Here is a 16,646-nt window from a genome sequence, read left to right on the forward strand (position 1 = left end):
TTGCAATATGGTTTACACCATCCTCCCCAAGAGGCAATCAAATTGATCATAGCCACCTGTTCCCCCCACCCCCAGCCGACCCTTAGGAAGAAACACACAGCCTCAGTCTCTCGACCTCTGCTGCACCCAGTTGAAAGTCACAAAGTGCTAAGCCATCCTGGTAGAAGCAGCAACAACTAAGTTTGCCCTTTTAACTGAAATATTTGCCTGTGGATTTCTTAAGTTAGCATATTTTGACACTAACCTGGTTTGGGGCTTGGACTGTCTGCATTTCAAATTTGTGGTCTTAGCTCCTTAGAAATTCTCTGAACTAGTTTTCCATGATGAGTGATGCTACCTGTTTATTGTAAACCCTGGGCTGTTGTCTTTACTATCCCACTGCCTGCAAAAAAATACTGTAAAGTGTTTTTCCTGCCACATCAGCTATAAGGTAAATCATTCCTTTATTCTTACCGTTGCTAAATTATCTGCCCTTGGCAAGAGATCACAGGGAAACTACAAACAGGGGTATAACCACATGGCCTGCGGTCCCACAGGTTTGGCCAGAAATACTTTCTCTTCCAGATGCTTTCCCCTTTCATGTAGTTCTCTTCTCTGGGAGGTTTCACTCTCCTATCATTTGCATTGTGAATTTCTCCCTTCTCTCCCCCTGACTAGTGTGTTCCCCTTCACCCACATCATGTCACTGGAATTATCTTATATAATGAAAAGAATAATGCGAAGAGAAGTTATGAGCAAAGTGTGAAAATGATTTTATCGAAGAAAACCGTTTAATGTTTTGGATGTATTTTAACCATGTAAACCTTTTTTTTTTTTAAATACAGCTCTTGTATCCACAAATTTGTTATAGATCCCATAATTACATCTTTTATACCAAATGCATTTAAAGTTTATTAAATTGTTCCAGCTTTGATGGAGAACTGAGCTCTGAAACGTGATTGTTTTGAGGGAGGCAAAGATTAGCAAAATGATTTCCTTTTCTCTACGCATGGAAAAGATTATGCCACATTTAGTAAGTACCTACTGGAATTCTTAACTGCAGTTAAATCATGTTAGTGTTTTCCTTGGGGTAGAAGCAGAGTGGTTAAGCCTGCCGAATGATTCCATGTAGGTGAAAACTTGGCGTGGAGCCTTGTAACCTCAGGCTGTGAATCTGAGCTTAGCCACACATTTCCACACATTCCCCAGCATCCCGTATAACGCATACAAGCGACAAAGTTTTAAAGAGGTAGTGGAATTATTCTTATTTACCCAAGAACTGAACAGAGCTAGTAGGAAGAAATCTCCAAGTCCTCTGTGGGATAAAAATAATTCTTCCACTGTTGTGAGACAGTGATGGAAGTTTTGTAAGCCAAGAGGAAAGCAGCTGAAAAGAGTTCGAAAAAGCATCATGAATGTTCTTCCACTCTTTCAAGTCATTAAAATTGTCTTCAAATATTGAAAGTGATTTTTTTTCTTTGTCCCAATGGCTCCTGTTCGTTCTTGATTTTTAAAAGTGTGATATTGAAGCAAGGGAAGTTTATTTAGAAACTCTACAGTATTGATGTTTCTGGAAGTGTTAACCCTTTCGGATCTTCTTTTTCCTGGTGGTGTAGTTTAAAAGGGAACCGGTTTTGAGGAAACTTCTTGACGTTTGATTCTGCATTTATCAGCCATGACCCTGCACCAGTTGCATTCCCTCTTTGAGTCTTAGTTTTCTGAAAAAATTGGGGAAAATCATATCCAAGTGGCAGCCTGGTTGAAGAGGTTAGGCTAAAGCCCCAGCAAAATGCTTGGCACAGTAGGGACTTATTAAGTGTTAATTGCCTCCTCCATGCTAGTGATATTATATTACATTGTTAGTAATTATTATATTACACTACATGTATTACATTATTAGTATTATATTACATGATTAGTACACTAAATTTATAAAGAACTAAAAGCAAGTAAGTCAGATGAGCGCAACAGAGTTTCTTAGTGGAGAGTATTTTAGCAGTACCCATACTACTGGCCTATATTGGCAGGTGTAGTATGTCTGCAGAGTTAATGCTAAGTAGTGAAATTACTGAGTCAAAAGGAAAGTGAATTTTTTTTTTATTTATTTACTAGAGAGAGAGAGAACATGAGAGGGGGGAGGGTCAGAGGGAGAAGCAGACTCCCCGCTGAGCAGGGAGCCCGATGTGGGACTCGATCCCGGGACTCCAGGATCATGACCTGAGCTGAAGGCAGTCGCTTAACCAACTGAGCCAACCCAGGTGCCCAGAAAGTGAATTTTTTATTTGGTAATTACTAGCAAATTCTTCTCTGAAAAGGCTACTCCAATTTTGATTCTCCCTAAAAGACTATGCAAGGACCCAATTCTCCATGCCTTAATTAGAGCTGGATGTTTTAAAAAAGTTTTTATTTGGGGGGGCACCCAGGTGGCTCAGTCGGTTAAGCCTTAGGCTCAGGTCATGATCCTGGAGTCGCAGGATCGAGCCCTGCATTGGGCTCCCTGCTCAGCAGAGAGTCTACTTCTCCCTCTGTCCCTCACCCTGCTTGTGTTCTCACTCTCTCTTTCTCTCTCTCAAATAAATAAATAAAATCCTAAAAAAATCCTTAAAAAAGGTTTTTATTTGTTGGCTACTATAAGAGGTAAGATCATCTATCAATAATTAAATTACTAATAATTAATTATGGCAAATAGTACAAGATTAAAACCCAAAAGTGCTGGGGGACTACCAGAAGCTGAATTCATGATGTGCTCTATGTATTTTTTTTTTTAAGATTCTATTTATTTATTTGACAGAGAGAGACACAGAGAGAGAGGGAACACAAGCAGGGGGAGTGGGAGAGGGAGAAGCAGGCTTCCCTGCAGAGCAGGGAGCCCAAAGCGGGGTTCGATCCCAATCATGACCTGAGCCGAAGGCAGACGCTTAACAACTGAGCCACCCAGGCGCGCCAATGTGCTCTATGTATTTTAATAATATGACCTACCTGTTTTCTTCTATAGACCTGTGCTTCTTTTTACTGTGTAATTGCTGGGTGAAGATACCCTCCTTTTTTCTTTCACCCCCACTCCCCAACTTCTTTTTTTTTTTTTTTCAGGCTTCTGCCGTCATGTTTCTTAGGCCAAAGAAACAGAAACAAGGGATGAGCAGACCCTCCGTAACACAGCCCCTTATTGCTAGAGAAACTTCTCTAGGCTAGTCCCATACAAAATCATTAGAGACCATGATACTTAAATTGAGTGTGTTTAAAAATCAGAGCATTGTGAAAAATAAAGATTCTCCTCAAAGAGTCTGATTCTGGAGATCTGAATGTTTTTAACAACACCATAGGTGATGGGGCAGCTCCCCAAACACACTGTTATAGGAAAGAGCTAGTTTTTCCCAACCAGACAGTCTCTGTGGAGATGTCCTTTATACACATGAGTGAAGTTTAGGCCCAGACAGCCAACTGAACTTCCCCAGTTACTATGTGCTCTTGGCTTTGGGGCTGTGATGAATCTTCCAGAGGTGCAGCTAACAAGCCAATACCTGGTGGTAGTAAAGAATCTATTTTATTGAGCTGGTGCTCATTCCTTAGCCTGAAGGCAACTCCTCGGAAGCTCCTTGGCATGGCAACATCACACAAGGACCGTAACTGTGGTATGGAATGTGGCTTGGGGTACGGGTGGGGTGGGGGGCGAGGCATCCAGAATTAGCTCTTGTGTTGGTCTTAGTGTTTTCCAGTTCTTTAATCAAACTGGTAAATATTGCTATTAATTGATTGAGCAGGCATGGCTCTGATGGCTTCTGATTCCATTCATCTGCCTAATCTGCACTTAGCACAGCTCCCCATGCGTGCCATCTAATCAATAAGTGGTTTTTGAATGTTCATACATGTACATACTCCTTCAACACATTGCTTTCTCTTTTTTTCCCTTTGACAAATTTCTATCAAGAGTCTGACTCTGGGCAGGCATTTGGATCCTAGGAACATGATGGTGAACAAGATGGACCCGGTCCTTGCCCTCATGGGGCTCACATTCTAATTGTCAAGTTCACTGCAAACAAAAAGTTCTATTAAGTGCTGTAAAGAAGAATGTCTGAGCTTTAGTGGGCGTGGGTACTCTACCTGGGAGGTCAGACTTAGACAAATATTCTTTCAGAGCATACAAAGCCAAAAAGAAACAAACAAAAGAAGTGATGAATCTTTTTGGTCAATGTGATCATTTTATATACACCTATAATGTATAGGGCTTATTAACTACAGCTGCTTGCTTCATTCTCATGGGTAAGCAGGTGTTTTTGCCTTTGTTTGCCCAATATCCAGGCATGGGCTAAGTTCCCTTTCCAGTATCAGAGCTAATTTAGGCCCTAGCCATGGCTTCCAGCCAGAGTGTTCATGTGACCAACTCCTGAATGTGCTCTGGCAAGCATAACTACTGTCTGGAATGATGATCCTATTTCTCTGAGCAGCGTGATTTACAGACAGATGATTCCATGGACGGATGGCTTGTGAACAGCTTGAACATCCTTATGTGGTTGCTTTTGTGGATATCTCTTCATCACCATATTTAGGGACATCTGCTGTTGGGGATCCTGTGAAATAAATTAATTTGTGATTTGATCAGTCTGCCCATGTAACCTGGATACTCTCTTTTTCTTTGATCTTCCTTTGCAAATGTATAGTTATTAATACCCATTAAAGTGTTTCAGTGCTGTTGACACAGTGACCTAATTAAGAATGCTCTCTTATTCTCAGAGAAGAGGCTATAATATGCTTATTACTGCTACCATTGTAAGGCTATGGGCTTAGAAGTGGTTTTGGAATTGCTAAATTAAACTTCTCTGGGCTAATCCCATTTAGAATCAGCAAAATCCAGCAATACTCAAGTGTGAGAATGTATAAAAATTAGAGTGTTTGTAAGGAACTGATGCCTTCTGGCACCATAAGGTGCAATGTTAAGAAGCAGTGGTTTGCGTTAATCTAAATCTGATAATACCTGTTTGGTATTTTGGAGGTGGCCTCAAGCTGCTGTAGGATTCCCGAAGTGACTCAGCAATGGTCCAGATCAACTCAACTCCTACTTATTAAACACCTAATCTGTTCCAGGGACCCTGTGCTGGATGCTGAGAAGTAACAAAAGAATGAATAAGGTAAAATTTCCATCCTCAATATTGCACTAAGCTGGGGACTTTGTGGGATAGAAGTTACAGTGCAGGTTGACCAGTATCAAGATAGTTGAGTCTATCTTGCTTTTCACATGGGACACCAGGGAGTGTGTGTGGCTCATTCTGAGGTGGTGAATGCCACAATGACACCAGCCTTGATGTCATTGTCACAAAGACCATGATCTCAGCTTACCTCTTCCCTAAACCATCCATATCTAAGATAGCAAAGTGGTTTGGAACTGAGTGAAATCTCTCTGCAAGTTATTTTCTTGAGCTACCATTCACTTTTTAACATTCAGTGCAACTGTTGGCTTTCTTGTGTGGCCACCCTGCCTGACTTCTCACTTTTATTCCGTCTTTATTATACGTCTCTCTCACACTGGACCCTCTATATCTTCCCACAGCTGAGAAGTCTCAAAAGAAAGAACCCTGCCTTCTGAGAGTCAGCACTTTTGACTATTAAAAAAAGCAACAACAGAATTTCCCCCAGATAGTCTCTGAAGAACCATTTTGGGGCCAGTTAGCTATTGCACGAATTTACTTAGAAAAGTACCTTTTGCACCAGGGTCTGGTGGTTGGGGCAGGGAAGGTGGCCTGCAGGAGCGGCAGCCTCAAACAGGCTGTCCTGGTATTACCGCTTGAGGCAACTAACGTTAAGTTGACCTGGAGAGGATTATACCATGGCGTAGTGGTGAGGTGAGAGTGTAGGGTGACTTCTTATGGGGAATGAGACAATACTCATACGAGTGTCCGAACCATTTCTCGGCTGAAGGATAACCTTGACAAACGTATCCACAGGAGGCCGTCAATGGTACTACTGCAGATGCCTAAGCAGGGTCACCCCCGGAAGGAAGTGAAATTTGAGTTCCTTTGGCCAAGGAGTTAGGTGGATTTGGGAGGTTGGGGTGGAGAAAGATAGGAGGTTTTTCAGGTAGTTTTAGGTACATTGGAAGAGTTAATAAATGTGGCTGCTGAAGGCCAGAGACCTCATCCTGAAGGGCTTTGTTCACCAGGTCAGAGAACATGATTTTCCTGGGGATAAAAGAAGAAGCACTAGTTTGGCAGGTGGATAGAGAATAATAAAATAATTAAGAACTGACTTTGCTCCAAAAACCAAGCTGCTGCTGCTTTATATGGATTACGTCATTTAGTTCTTAGGATGATGTGAGTTGAGGAATAGACTTCACTGATCTGCTTACATTGCACAGCTAATAAAGGGTGGCATTGTGATGTGAGCTCACCCTGACTCAGAATTCCAGTTGCTGCTCACTGTGTTATATAGCCGGAGAGCATTTCAGGGCTTCTCTGCTACCTGCATAGTTAATGATCACCCAATGTCAGGTATTCGTGTATGCTTACATTTTCTAGACTTTGTTTTAATGAATGAAGATCCTATTTTCTCAAGATGACGCTTCCTGTTTTAGAATCTGTGTCTCATAAAGGAAATTTGATGAAATGTAAAGGGTAGGTGAGATTTGTCTTCCAATCCCAGCGAGGGCATTTGGTAGAGGTGAAAATTTGGAGCAAGTGACTGAACCTCATTAAGTCTTTGTTTCTTCATCTTTTGGTTTGAGAGGAAAATGCTCACCTTGCAGGGATATAGTGAAGATTAACAGTAGTGTTTATAAGGCACCTAACACAACATCTAGCCAAGAGCAGGCACTGGATAAATTATTCTAATTATTATTAATTTCCTTGATCTGCTGGCAGGGCTTTGGTCTAATCCTCTATGGTTCAGTTGTCCAAACTGAGTTACAGATGTGGCAGAGAACACCTTTCCTTTATTTCCACGATCTCTGGATGAGTCCACTCTCCCCCGGGTGGTGGATAGAATATACTTCAGAAGATACTCTTTTCATTGCTGGGATATACGCTTTAAAAGAAAACTATTATAAATGCCCATTAAAAAAAAAAAAAGAAGCTCAACACACAACAGCCTCCCGTGCCATCGTAGACTCTCCCAGGCAGAACAGCAATTGGTTGCCTTACGGGAAAGAATGCCTTCCCCTGGCTGTAGTTCTAGTTGTGAAATTTAAGTCTCTGAATTGTGACTGAGGATGGCGAGAGGCCCTTTAATAATGGTGCAAGCTGGTCAGATGTCTTGGCACCAGATGAAGCAGGGTTTTACAGGATCTCATTACCGTACACATTTGGGCCACATAGACCAGCATTCTAGACCTGTTTTGTACAGGACCTTTTATTTTGTATTTGGAAAAGCAGGCAGAACAGTTCTTGGGGTATGATGGGCAGTAAGTGTAAAATTATTAGCACACTGCTTGTATGTCCCTGAGATGTCATTTCAGGGATGAGATGACCCCAGTTTCCGAGTAGAGGACACATCCAGTGGCCTGCAAGCCCTACTTGTTGGTGAACTCACACTGTCTACCGTGACCCTGCTTTCTTTCCTGTTTTCATCGCATCGGTACTGATTGATTACAACAGGGGCCAGGTGCTTCAGGGAATGCCAAGGTGACTAAGGGCTCCCCACCTCTGTGCCCAGATCTTGTGGGAGGGCCCTAACGGGCCCATCCCAAGGGTACAAATAACTACTATGCAAAGCCTTGGGCAAGAAATGCCTTAAGAGTTATAACAGCCAAGTGCCATGGAGATTCCAAAGAGGGCAATGTTAGATCCAGGGATGGTGAGTTGAGAAAGTTACATGAAGAACAATTCCTTCCTTGTGGTTAGAAGATAAAGTGTTAGGTATCAGTAAAACAGGTCAGAGGCAAGTAGGTCTTAAATAAAACCATACTCTGGCATTGCGAGAACAATCCCAGACAAACCCGCCCCTCAATCACTTTAGCATATAACAGAACGGAAAGCAGTGAAAACTAGGGCTCCCCAAGAAAAACACCACAGACTTTGTTCCAGGAGGCAAAATGGGATTTCTAATGCACAAAGTTAGTTATAGCTTATTTACTGAACACATAGAATCTAAGAGCCAAACCAAACGGACAAACAGAAAGCAGAAACAGAGAACAACAAACTGATGGTTGTCAGGGGGAGCGGTGGGGGATGGGCAAAATGAGTAAAGGGGAGTGGCAGGTATAGGCTTCCAGTTGTGGAATGAGTAAGTCATGGGGACAAAAGCTCCAACACAGGGAGTAGTCAGTGGTACCGGAATAATGTTGTATGCTCACGGATGGCAGCTATGCTTGTGGGGAGCACAGCATAATGTGTAGACTTGCCGAATCACTATGTTGTACACTTGAAACTAAGGTAATATTATGTATCAACTATACTTCAAGAAACAAAACCAAACAAAACCCCACACACAGTGAGTGCACAAATTTCTGAAGACCAGTGTACCTCTCTAGCGGGAGAATGGGTGTTTTCCTGGAGATGTTACTCGTGGCAATGAACCCATACACCCACCCCTCTGTGTTTAGCTCATAACACATTCAACCCTGAAATAAAGCAAATCTGGTTTTATGGGCACGTTGACCTGGTCTTGACTGGCTTAAAAGGAGCGCCTCTTGTACTTTCGTTTAAGGAAAGACCTACTTTTTCCTTCTCAAATTATTTGTTGCAGAAGCATGGACATACAAATTAAACGAGGAACCACATCCCCATTTTATCCCAGTTTTATTGTGGGCCTGAACTGGCCTTTATGATTCTTCTTGGGGCTTTGATTTCTTCTGGCTTGGCTGGAATTTTATAATTGAAAAATTTTCCATCTGACTTTAGCCCTTCGAGTAAATACCATATAAGCTTTTCATTTTAAATCATGCTGAGTTTGAAGGGAGTCAAAGCAGATGTGCAGTTCCTGTTTCGCCAGGAGCCTCACCCCGGGAAGGAATCTCAGCTGCTTCTTGTTCTTGATCTATACCGATGGATCTAGATAAAAAGTGATTTTGTGACTGTTCCATTCAGTGCCTACCCGTGTTACCCCAATGCCTCACCATCCACCAGGGACATCCCCCAAAGCATCGGAGCTTAACGAGTCTTTCTTTTAAGCGTAAACACTGAGTGGACCCAGCTCCAGTCTTCCTCACCTCTGCTGTTCTCCCAGGGTGCTTTTCCTCCTCTTCTTCTGCTCCCCCTTCTCTCTGAAACCTGACTTGCTGCCTGGAGTGCTCATGCCCCCGCTCTCCGTGGTGACTTTTCCAGATGTCCTCTATCCCCCAGCCCCATCACATTTCCCTTTTCTCTTTTTTTTTTGCCCTCTTCCCCCCCCCCCCCCCGGCTTATTCTTTACTTCTGTTTATAAACATCTTGTTTCCTCATGTCTTAATAAGAACAAAGATTAAAACCAAAGAAAATGAACAAAGAAACAGCAACAAGGAAACACATTTCTTGGCATGCTAGAGTCATTTCTGATTTCTTGGATGTCCAGACTTCTTATGAGATGAGGCTGTATTTCTAAGTTGTTACTTCTTCCGTGAAATTCTGCTTTCTTCTCCAAGTGCTCTAGGAAAACTGCTCTCTTGAAGGTTAAAACCAGGGGCTTCCTATGACCAAATGCTGGTTTGGTTTCTTTTCTCTTATGTTAATTAACTTTATCCTGAGCCCAACACTGCTGACCCCTCCCCTTACCCCCTGGTCCTCCTGTCCTCTCGAGATTCTCCTGGCTCCTCGGCTCCTATCTGCCCCTCAAAGGCAAGGGTGTCTCAAGGTTCCATCCCTGATCTTTCTGTTAGACAACACTTTCTCCTGGGCCATCTCATTTAAATCTAAATCTTCTGACACCCCGTTTATGCTCATGACTCCCAAATTTAGATTTCTAGCGCTAATGTCGCTACTGATTACTGAAGGCTATTGAAAAAATCTACATGTGGTTATGAATTCAGGCTCCTCAAACTCAGTGGTACCTACAACCAGTTTATCCTTCCACTTTATTTTCCCAGCTAAACTTGCTTCTTTCCCTGCATTCCTCATCTTTGTTAATTACATCGACCTTAAAACTAGATAAGCTGGATCCCTTTGGCATGTCCCCCAACCTCACTCTCATCTAATTGATCCAAAGTACTGTCAATGTCACTACCAAATATTTCCTAAATTATACCTTTTCTGTTTTTACTGCATTATTATAATGAAGGTTTGGATTATTTCATCGGTTTCCTGGATTCTAATCTCTTGCTTCCCCAAATCATCATTTTTTTACTGATTCTAAAGTTATCTTCTTAAAACATAATTCAAGCCATCTCTCTTCTTACTGATTGCTTTCAATAGCTTCTCACTGCCCAGATGATTAAATTTTAGCTCTCAAGCATGGCATTCAGTATTTTCCATTATGTGGTATATCTTTTTAGGTTTCTCTCCCACAGTATACCGTGTATGTACCTTATGTACAGTTGAGGACACACCAGAATACACAGCAAACACCTTCAGGTCCCCTGACGTTTGTTCTTGCTATCGTTCATGTCAAAATGGCCCTGTGGTCTCCCTGCTCTGTCTCTTACTCAGATACCACACCTTTCTTGAAGTCTGTCTATAATGCTCCAGATAGAACTGCCTACTCTGCCCTCTACAACATATTGTAATGGACATAACGGGACAGGAGGGAAATAGCCCTGATTTTTGCATCGGACAATCTGAATTTGATTTTTTCTCCATGTAAGCTTTGCTGCTTACCAGTGGCTTCCAGTCGGCCTGAAGAGAATTTGCCACCCCCACACCCTTACTCTCAGGAATGGCAACTCCTTTCTTCTAGTCGCTCAAGTTACAAACTTTGTAGTCATTGTCGACTCCTCTTTTCCCCATGCCCTACAACTAATCCATTAGCAAACTATGTTGGCTCTGCTTTCTACATAATCCAGAATCTGACCACTTCTCCCCACCTCCCCTGGTACCACCCAGGTCCAAGCCACCTCCCTGCCTCCCTGGAGGTCTGGGAGCCTTCCTTCTCCTCCAGCCTCCACCCTTACCCTGCTCCAGTTTGTTCTCAGCTCAGCATCCAGAGGGATCCTGCTACACTGTGTCAGACCTTCTCATTCCTCTGCTCAAAACTCTTCAATGATTTTCTCCCTCACTTGTAGGTTTACAGAGGTAAAGAAGCAAAGACCTTACCTACAGGTGCCTATGCCTGCCTGCCCTGCACTTACTTTTTTCCTCATCTCATTCTACTTCTTCCCTTCCTCACTTCCCCTGTTCTTCCTCAGACATGCCTGGGACCATCCAGCCTTGGGGCCTTGAATTCACCCTCATATCTCCTTGAATTGCTCTTCCCCAGAAATCCACTTGCCTCAGAAAAATGCTCCTAGGTCAAAACCTTCATGGAAATGTGTTGGTAATAAATACAAGGGACCACTGTCTATTTACCTAGATATTTATCCCACAAGCATGCAAATGGGAAGCTAACTCACATTTATTGGCCTCATTAATCTAGGTGTTGCATTAGAATGATTTTGTTGTGTGATTTAATTCTCACAGTAATCATGTATGCCCATTTTACAGAAAAAGAGAGCAAGGCTCAGAGAGATTAAATAATTTGCATGTAATAGTGAGGAAGAGCTGAAATTTGAAATTGTCTAACTTCAAAGCCCATATGCTGCTCTTTTCTTTATATTACATCATCATCATCATCATCATCACCTGTATCTACTATTTACCAGGCCCCATGTAAGATGCTCCAGATACAATAATGAATAGAAAATGGTATTTGTGCTCAGCAAGCTCCGTGTAGTGGGAGAGCCATCCTCACACGTAGTTCTGAGCAATGCGTCGCTGTGTTGTGTTGGAAGTCGGTGTGTTGGTGGCAACCCAGAGTGCTCTGGAGGGAGACATCCGTCCTTCCCGTGGGAGGTGCTATTGGGAATATGTGCAGCCTGTCGCTAGAGACAATGCCGTGAGAGGAAGAGAGGGTCTCCCACACAAAGGGGGCAGAGCCGTTCAAGTCCCTGCTGTGAACGAGCAGCTGCTCTGTGGTCCACTAAAACCCTGTGTTTCAGAAAATAGATATTCCAAAATCGATGCCTCCACTGTCAGTGTCCTTACAAGTGACTGGGCAACAGTCAAAATGTTGCCAGATCTTCCATTCCCCCCACCCCTCGCCCTGCAAAAGGATCTTGAAATATTTATGTGAAGTCCCCCAATAGGGTTAAATGTTGGGAATCGGTTCCTTTGTATTAGAACACATATATTAGAATATCTGCTTGCCAAACAACATAGGTCTGCTGCCAAATTTGGCCCCTGCATCCCCACTTTGTGAGCCTTGAGATGGGGAGAGGGCAGAAGAGTAAACAGATGAGCTAATCCCGAAGGCTTGGAGAGGAGGTGACCTAAACCCGACCAATCCAGAACCCAGCACTAGTCCAGGGAGCAAATGCTGGAGGTGGCTTTGCCGCTCTGTAGCTCCTATCCCCTGGCTTAGCACAACAGCTCTATCCCTCAGTCCCTGCCCTTCTGGAGTGCTGTATCTGGCCATAGGAACCCATGCCTGCAGGCAGGCTCCCAGAGCCCCACCCCACAGGCCAGTAGGTGGGGCTGTGAGAGGTCCCTGGGCCCCTAAAAGGGGATGGAGTGTGTGTTTGAGACCCTTTAGACATTGTCCCAGAGAGACATGCCATCAGTAGAGCTTGTGGGCACAGAGATTTGCAAAGGGGCCATGGGAAAGGGACTCAGATGCAGCTCAGGAAGTGCACGGAGACTGCGATTCTGCGCATCCTCACGCGGACCTTCCCCAAACAGTCTCAGAAAGGCTCCCTCCCCTCTTCTGTGAGTGTGTTTCTTAACACACACAGTTTTGCAAAAATACAGAAGTAAAAAATGGAGCAAACTCACTTAAAAAGATTCTTTTGACCGTCAGTTTGTTTTGCTCAGCAGCATGTTGATCTTTCTAAAACACGAATCTGGGGATGAATCCACCTACTTAAAATCCTATGGTGGCTCCCTTTGTCCTTTAGGAGGCAGTTCATTAGGGCCCCCACCCAGAGTGCCTTAGGATCCACTCTTCCCTCATCTCTAGCATCTCTCATCTTCCCACCTCGCAGCCAAGTCAGCCCCAGCATGTGAGACAACTGCAGCTCCCACAGGGTCAGGAGGAGTCACACCTCAGTGCCCTCCACGTGTTGTGCCCTGACCTCTTCCTCCTTCCCCCCCATCCTCAACTTTCCTTTTAGTCCTTTGGAACTCAGTTCAAGTACCACCTCTTCCAGGAAGTCTTCCTAGCTCCCTCTGGTCTGATTCCACTGTGTCTCTCTGCTACTTTTAGGTGTGCTATCTGCCTGTATCTCAGCCCTTCCGAACCGACCGTAGTAGTTGTAGATTTTTCTACCCCTCCCCCATCCCACGCCCAAACCTTAGACTCTAAGCTCTTCTGAAAACAGGGGGCGTTTCTTCTTTGAGTTTGTACCCTCAGTCCTCCACTGGTACTTCATACAGCAGCACACTCTGCAAATGATGCCTCCATTCTCCGCTTGTGACCCCTGCCTTTTTGCCGTGCGCCTCCCTCCGCTCTGGCTCACTGTCTATGGAACGCATCCCGTGGCTTCTCCACGGCTCTCCCATCCCCAAACAGCCTTGCAGACCTTCTCGGGGGTTCTGCTCTGCGTCACCAGGCCAGGCCCTGATAACAGCTCTTCTGTGCTGCCTGAAACTTCTTTTCCACGAAGACCCGCAGGGGCCATAGAGTCTTCACACACAGATGTGGACACGTGTGCCTATTGCTGAGGAATTGGAGAACTGCTGCGTCTTGGTGCCTTAAAGCTATTGTTGTTAATCCTCACAGCAACCTCGAGTGTCCCCATTTTAGATGAGGAAGGCTCATCTCAGGCTGCTGGGGATTCAATCCCAAGTTCAGGACCGGGTGTTTGCAGAACGACTGAGGATGAAGCTCCCCTCGGCGGCTTGGGTGCCATGGACTGCTGGGGGTGGGGGGTGGTTATGGTTGTTCCTTCACTGGAGGTGGGCAGGGAGGAAGGAAATCTGGGGGTTAAAAACAGGGGGGGGGGTTGTTGGTATTGGAAATAGGGCAGAGAGCCAAATGCTCCCATGTCCAGAAACAGGGGCTGAGGAATGTGGGCCCAACTCTGCGGTGGGGGAGTGTAGAGTTGGGGTGGGGAGCTGGTGGGGGGAAGGGATGGGGAGGCGTGGGGGGCGGACAGACGGGCGGCCTTGGGCTTTCTTTCATTCTTTTCCCCTTCGTTTTCACTTTAACTTTCATTTTTATTTTAAAGATTTATTTATTTGAGAGAGAGAGAGAGAGAGTGGTGGGGAGGGGCAGAGGGAGAGGGAGAGAGTCTTAAGCATGCTGAGCTGGATTTCAGGATCCTGAGATCATGACCCTGAGCCAAAACCAAGAGTCGGAGGCTCAAGTGACTGAGCCACCCAGAGCCCGTCACTTTAATTTTCTGCCACTGCAGACCTTGTTTGTTTTTAAAATTTCAATAAAATTGTTACGAGTTAGTGCAGATTTACTTGCAATTCTAAGAAATAGGACAGAGATCTCATGAATACTTTACCCCGTCCCCCACCCCCGACCCCATAACATTTTGCAAAACCATAAAACCATAATGTAGCATCCCACCCAGGCTACTGACATTGAAACACTCTACCAATCTTACTCAGATTTTCCATTTTACTTACACTCATCTGCTCCTGTGCGGGTGGTGGGGTGCGTGTGTTTAGTTCCATGTAATTTATCACGTGTAGGTTTGCATATCCAACACCACAGTCAAGATACTGAACATTTCCATCATCAAGGATCCCCACTGTCGTTCTTTTATATCCACACCACTGCCCTGGGAGGGGGCACCTTTAATCACTAATCTGTTCCCTGTTAATAAAATTTTGTCATTTCAAAATGTTATATAAATGGAATGATTCAGGATTTAACCTTTAAGGATTTTTTTTTTTCTCAGCATAATTCCCTGGAGATTCACCTAGGTTGAACCTATTTTTGGCCATGGGGATGAGGTGAGAAACAGCAGGCTGGAGGGGAATAAGTATTTGCCCCGAATGGGAGCAAGTTTGTGGGTGGCAGGTCCAGAAGTCATTCATTAGCCAGCTCATGCCTGACCTGGGATGACCTGCACTTCCATCAGGTATCTAGTTAGCCCTGAGAAGTGATCCTGCATTTTCATTTGTAAGTTATTTTCTTACAATTGAAGTTCTCAAATGCTAGGGAAGCCATAACTTTTCTGCCTTGTGGTATATTGAAAAGCATTCAAATATCTAAAGGCCAGTGATCTTTGGGTATGTTAAAAAGATACTTAGTACATTGTAGTGATTTTAAGTTCATTTTGAGACTCTGTAGCATCTGGTGATTAAAAAAAATGGGCCAAAGAAAAGAAAGAAAGTGTTTGAAAATTCATGCTCTCCTTATTAAATTCCTTAAATATCCTTAGGATTAGTTTTCATGAAATTTTCAGTGTTTGGTAAGATTTGAAAATTTGAAAGGATGCAGATTTGAATTAGATTTATGATTTTAAAGTTTTATCTTAAAAACCTGTTTTTTATGATTTACAAAATTCATATTAGTTCATACAATCTTTCCTTTTTAATTTTCTTAGGAAAAAAGGAATGTGTTTTTATTTTTGTTTTTTTAAGATTTATTTATTAGAAAGAGAGAGAGCAGGGGGAGGGGGAAGGGGGAGGGTCGAAGGGAGAGGGAGAAGCAGACTCCCTGCTGAGCAGGTGGCCCATCCCAGGATGCTGGGATCATGGCCCAAGGCTAAGGCAGCTGCTTAACAGACTGAGCCACCCAGGTGCCCCAGAAGCAATGTGTTTTTTAAACTAAAGGACTGAAATATGGGGTGATGGAAAGTACTAGTGTGAACTAAGAATGGGTTAAAATTCTAACTAAGCTCTATGACTAATTGAATCAAAGCAATGACTCCATCCTAAATATGGATCATAATTATATATCCATATGTAACTATGGATAGGAATTTAAAAATAATTATAATACATGTAGCTTCTATAACACCCAAATGGCAAATTCTTTCTTTGTAAATGATATTCAAAACTGTGTGTCCATGATGGCATATGGCCAAGAGGTTGGGCTCTGAAGTCATACTGCTGGAATTCAAATCCTAGATCTGCCACTTCTTGGCCTCAGTTTACTCATCTTTAAATGGTGATAATCATAACAGTTACCCATTGGGGGCATTTAATATGTATCAGGACTCCTTAAGACATTTTACATATATTATTGCAATTAATTTTCATGAACATTCCTATTTTGGTGATGAGAATCACAAAATCACAGAGAAGTTAGTAACTTGCTTGAGGTTGCACAGTTAGTTAGGGCTGTACCTGATACCAGCACAGTCTCACTTGTGTCCGTGTGCTTCACTGTCTAACCACTCAGCTAAACTCTCCAAACAAATATCTTGGGGTATCTACCCAGTGGGTTTGTGAGGATGATTAAATAGAAAATCCATATAAATGAGATTGTCCCTTAACTTGGATGATATATTTAAAGTCACAGTGTTTGGCACTTAAGTGTTCAATACATGCTAGCAGATGAATTATTATTATCATCACCATTATCATTATTTAGCTTTTAACTTGGCTGTCGGGGTGTATTTAAAATACACGGATTCCTGATTGTCTTTAGCTTTAAATCCTCAGAAGGGCCATTCC

General features: G+C 43.4%; 1 long non-coding RNA gene across 1 annotated transcript; it reads right to left on the minus strand.

Annotated features, from left to right (window-relative positions):
- Positions 1-3,515: 3,515 nt before the first annotated feature.
- Positions 3,516-6,316, minus strand: LOC112823717 (uncharacterized). The gene is made up of 3 exons (XR_003208100.2): positions 6,221-6,316; positions 4,952-5,078; positions 3,516-4,547 (listed from the first exon to the last, which is right to left on the minus strand). It is a non-coding gene; the product is annotated as an uncharacterized lncRNA (long non-coding RNA).
- Between the last annotated feature and the right edge of the window lie 10,330 nt (positions 6,317-16,646).

This window comes from Callorhinus ursinus, unplaced genomic scaffold, assembly GCF_003265705.2.
Source record: "Callorhinus ursinus isolate GAN/ISIS: 27379988/994484 unplaced genomic scaffold, GSC_fseal_2.0 scaffold5, whole genome shotgun sequence".
Lineage (NCBI taxonomy): Eukaryota > Metazoa > Chordata > Mammalia > Carnivora > Otariidae > Callorhinus > Callorhinus ursinus.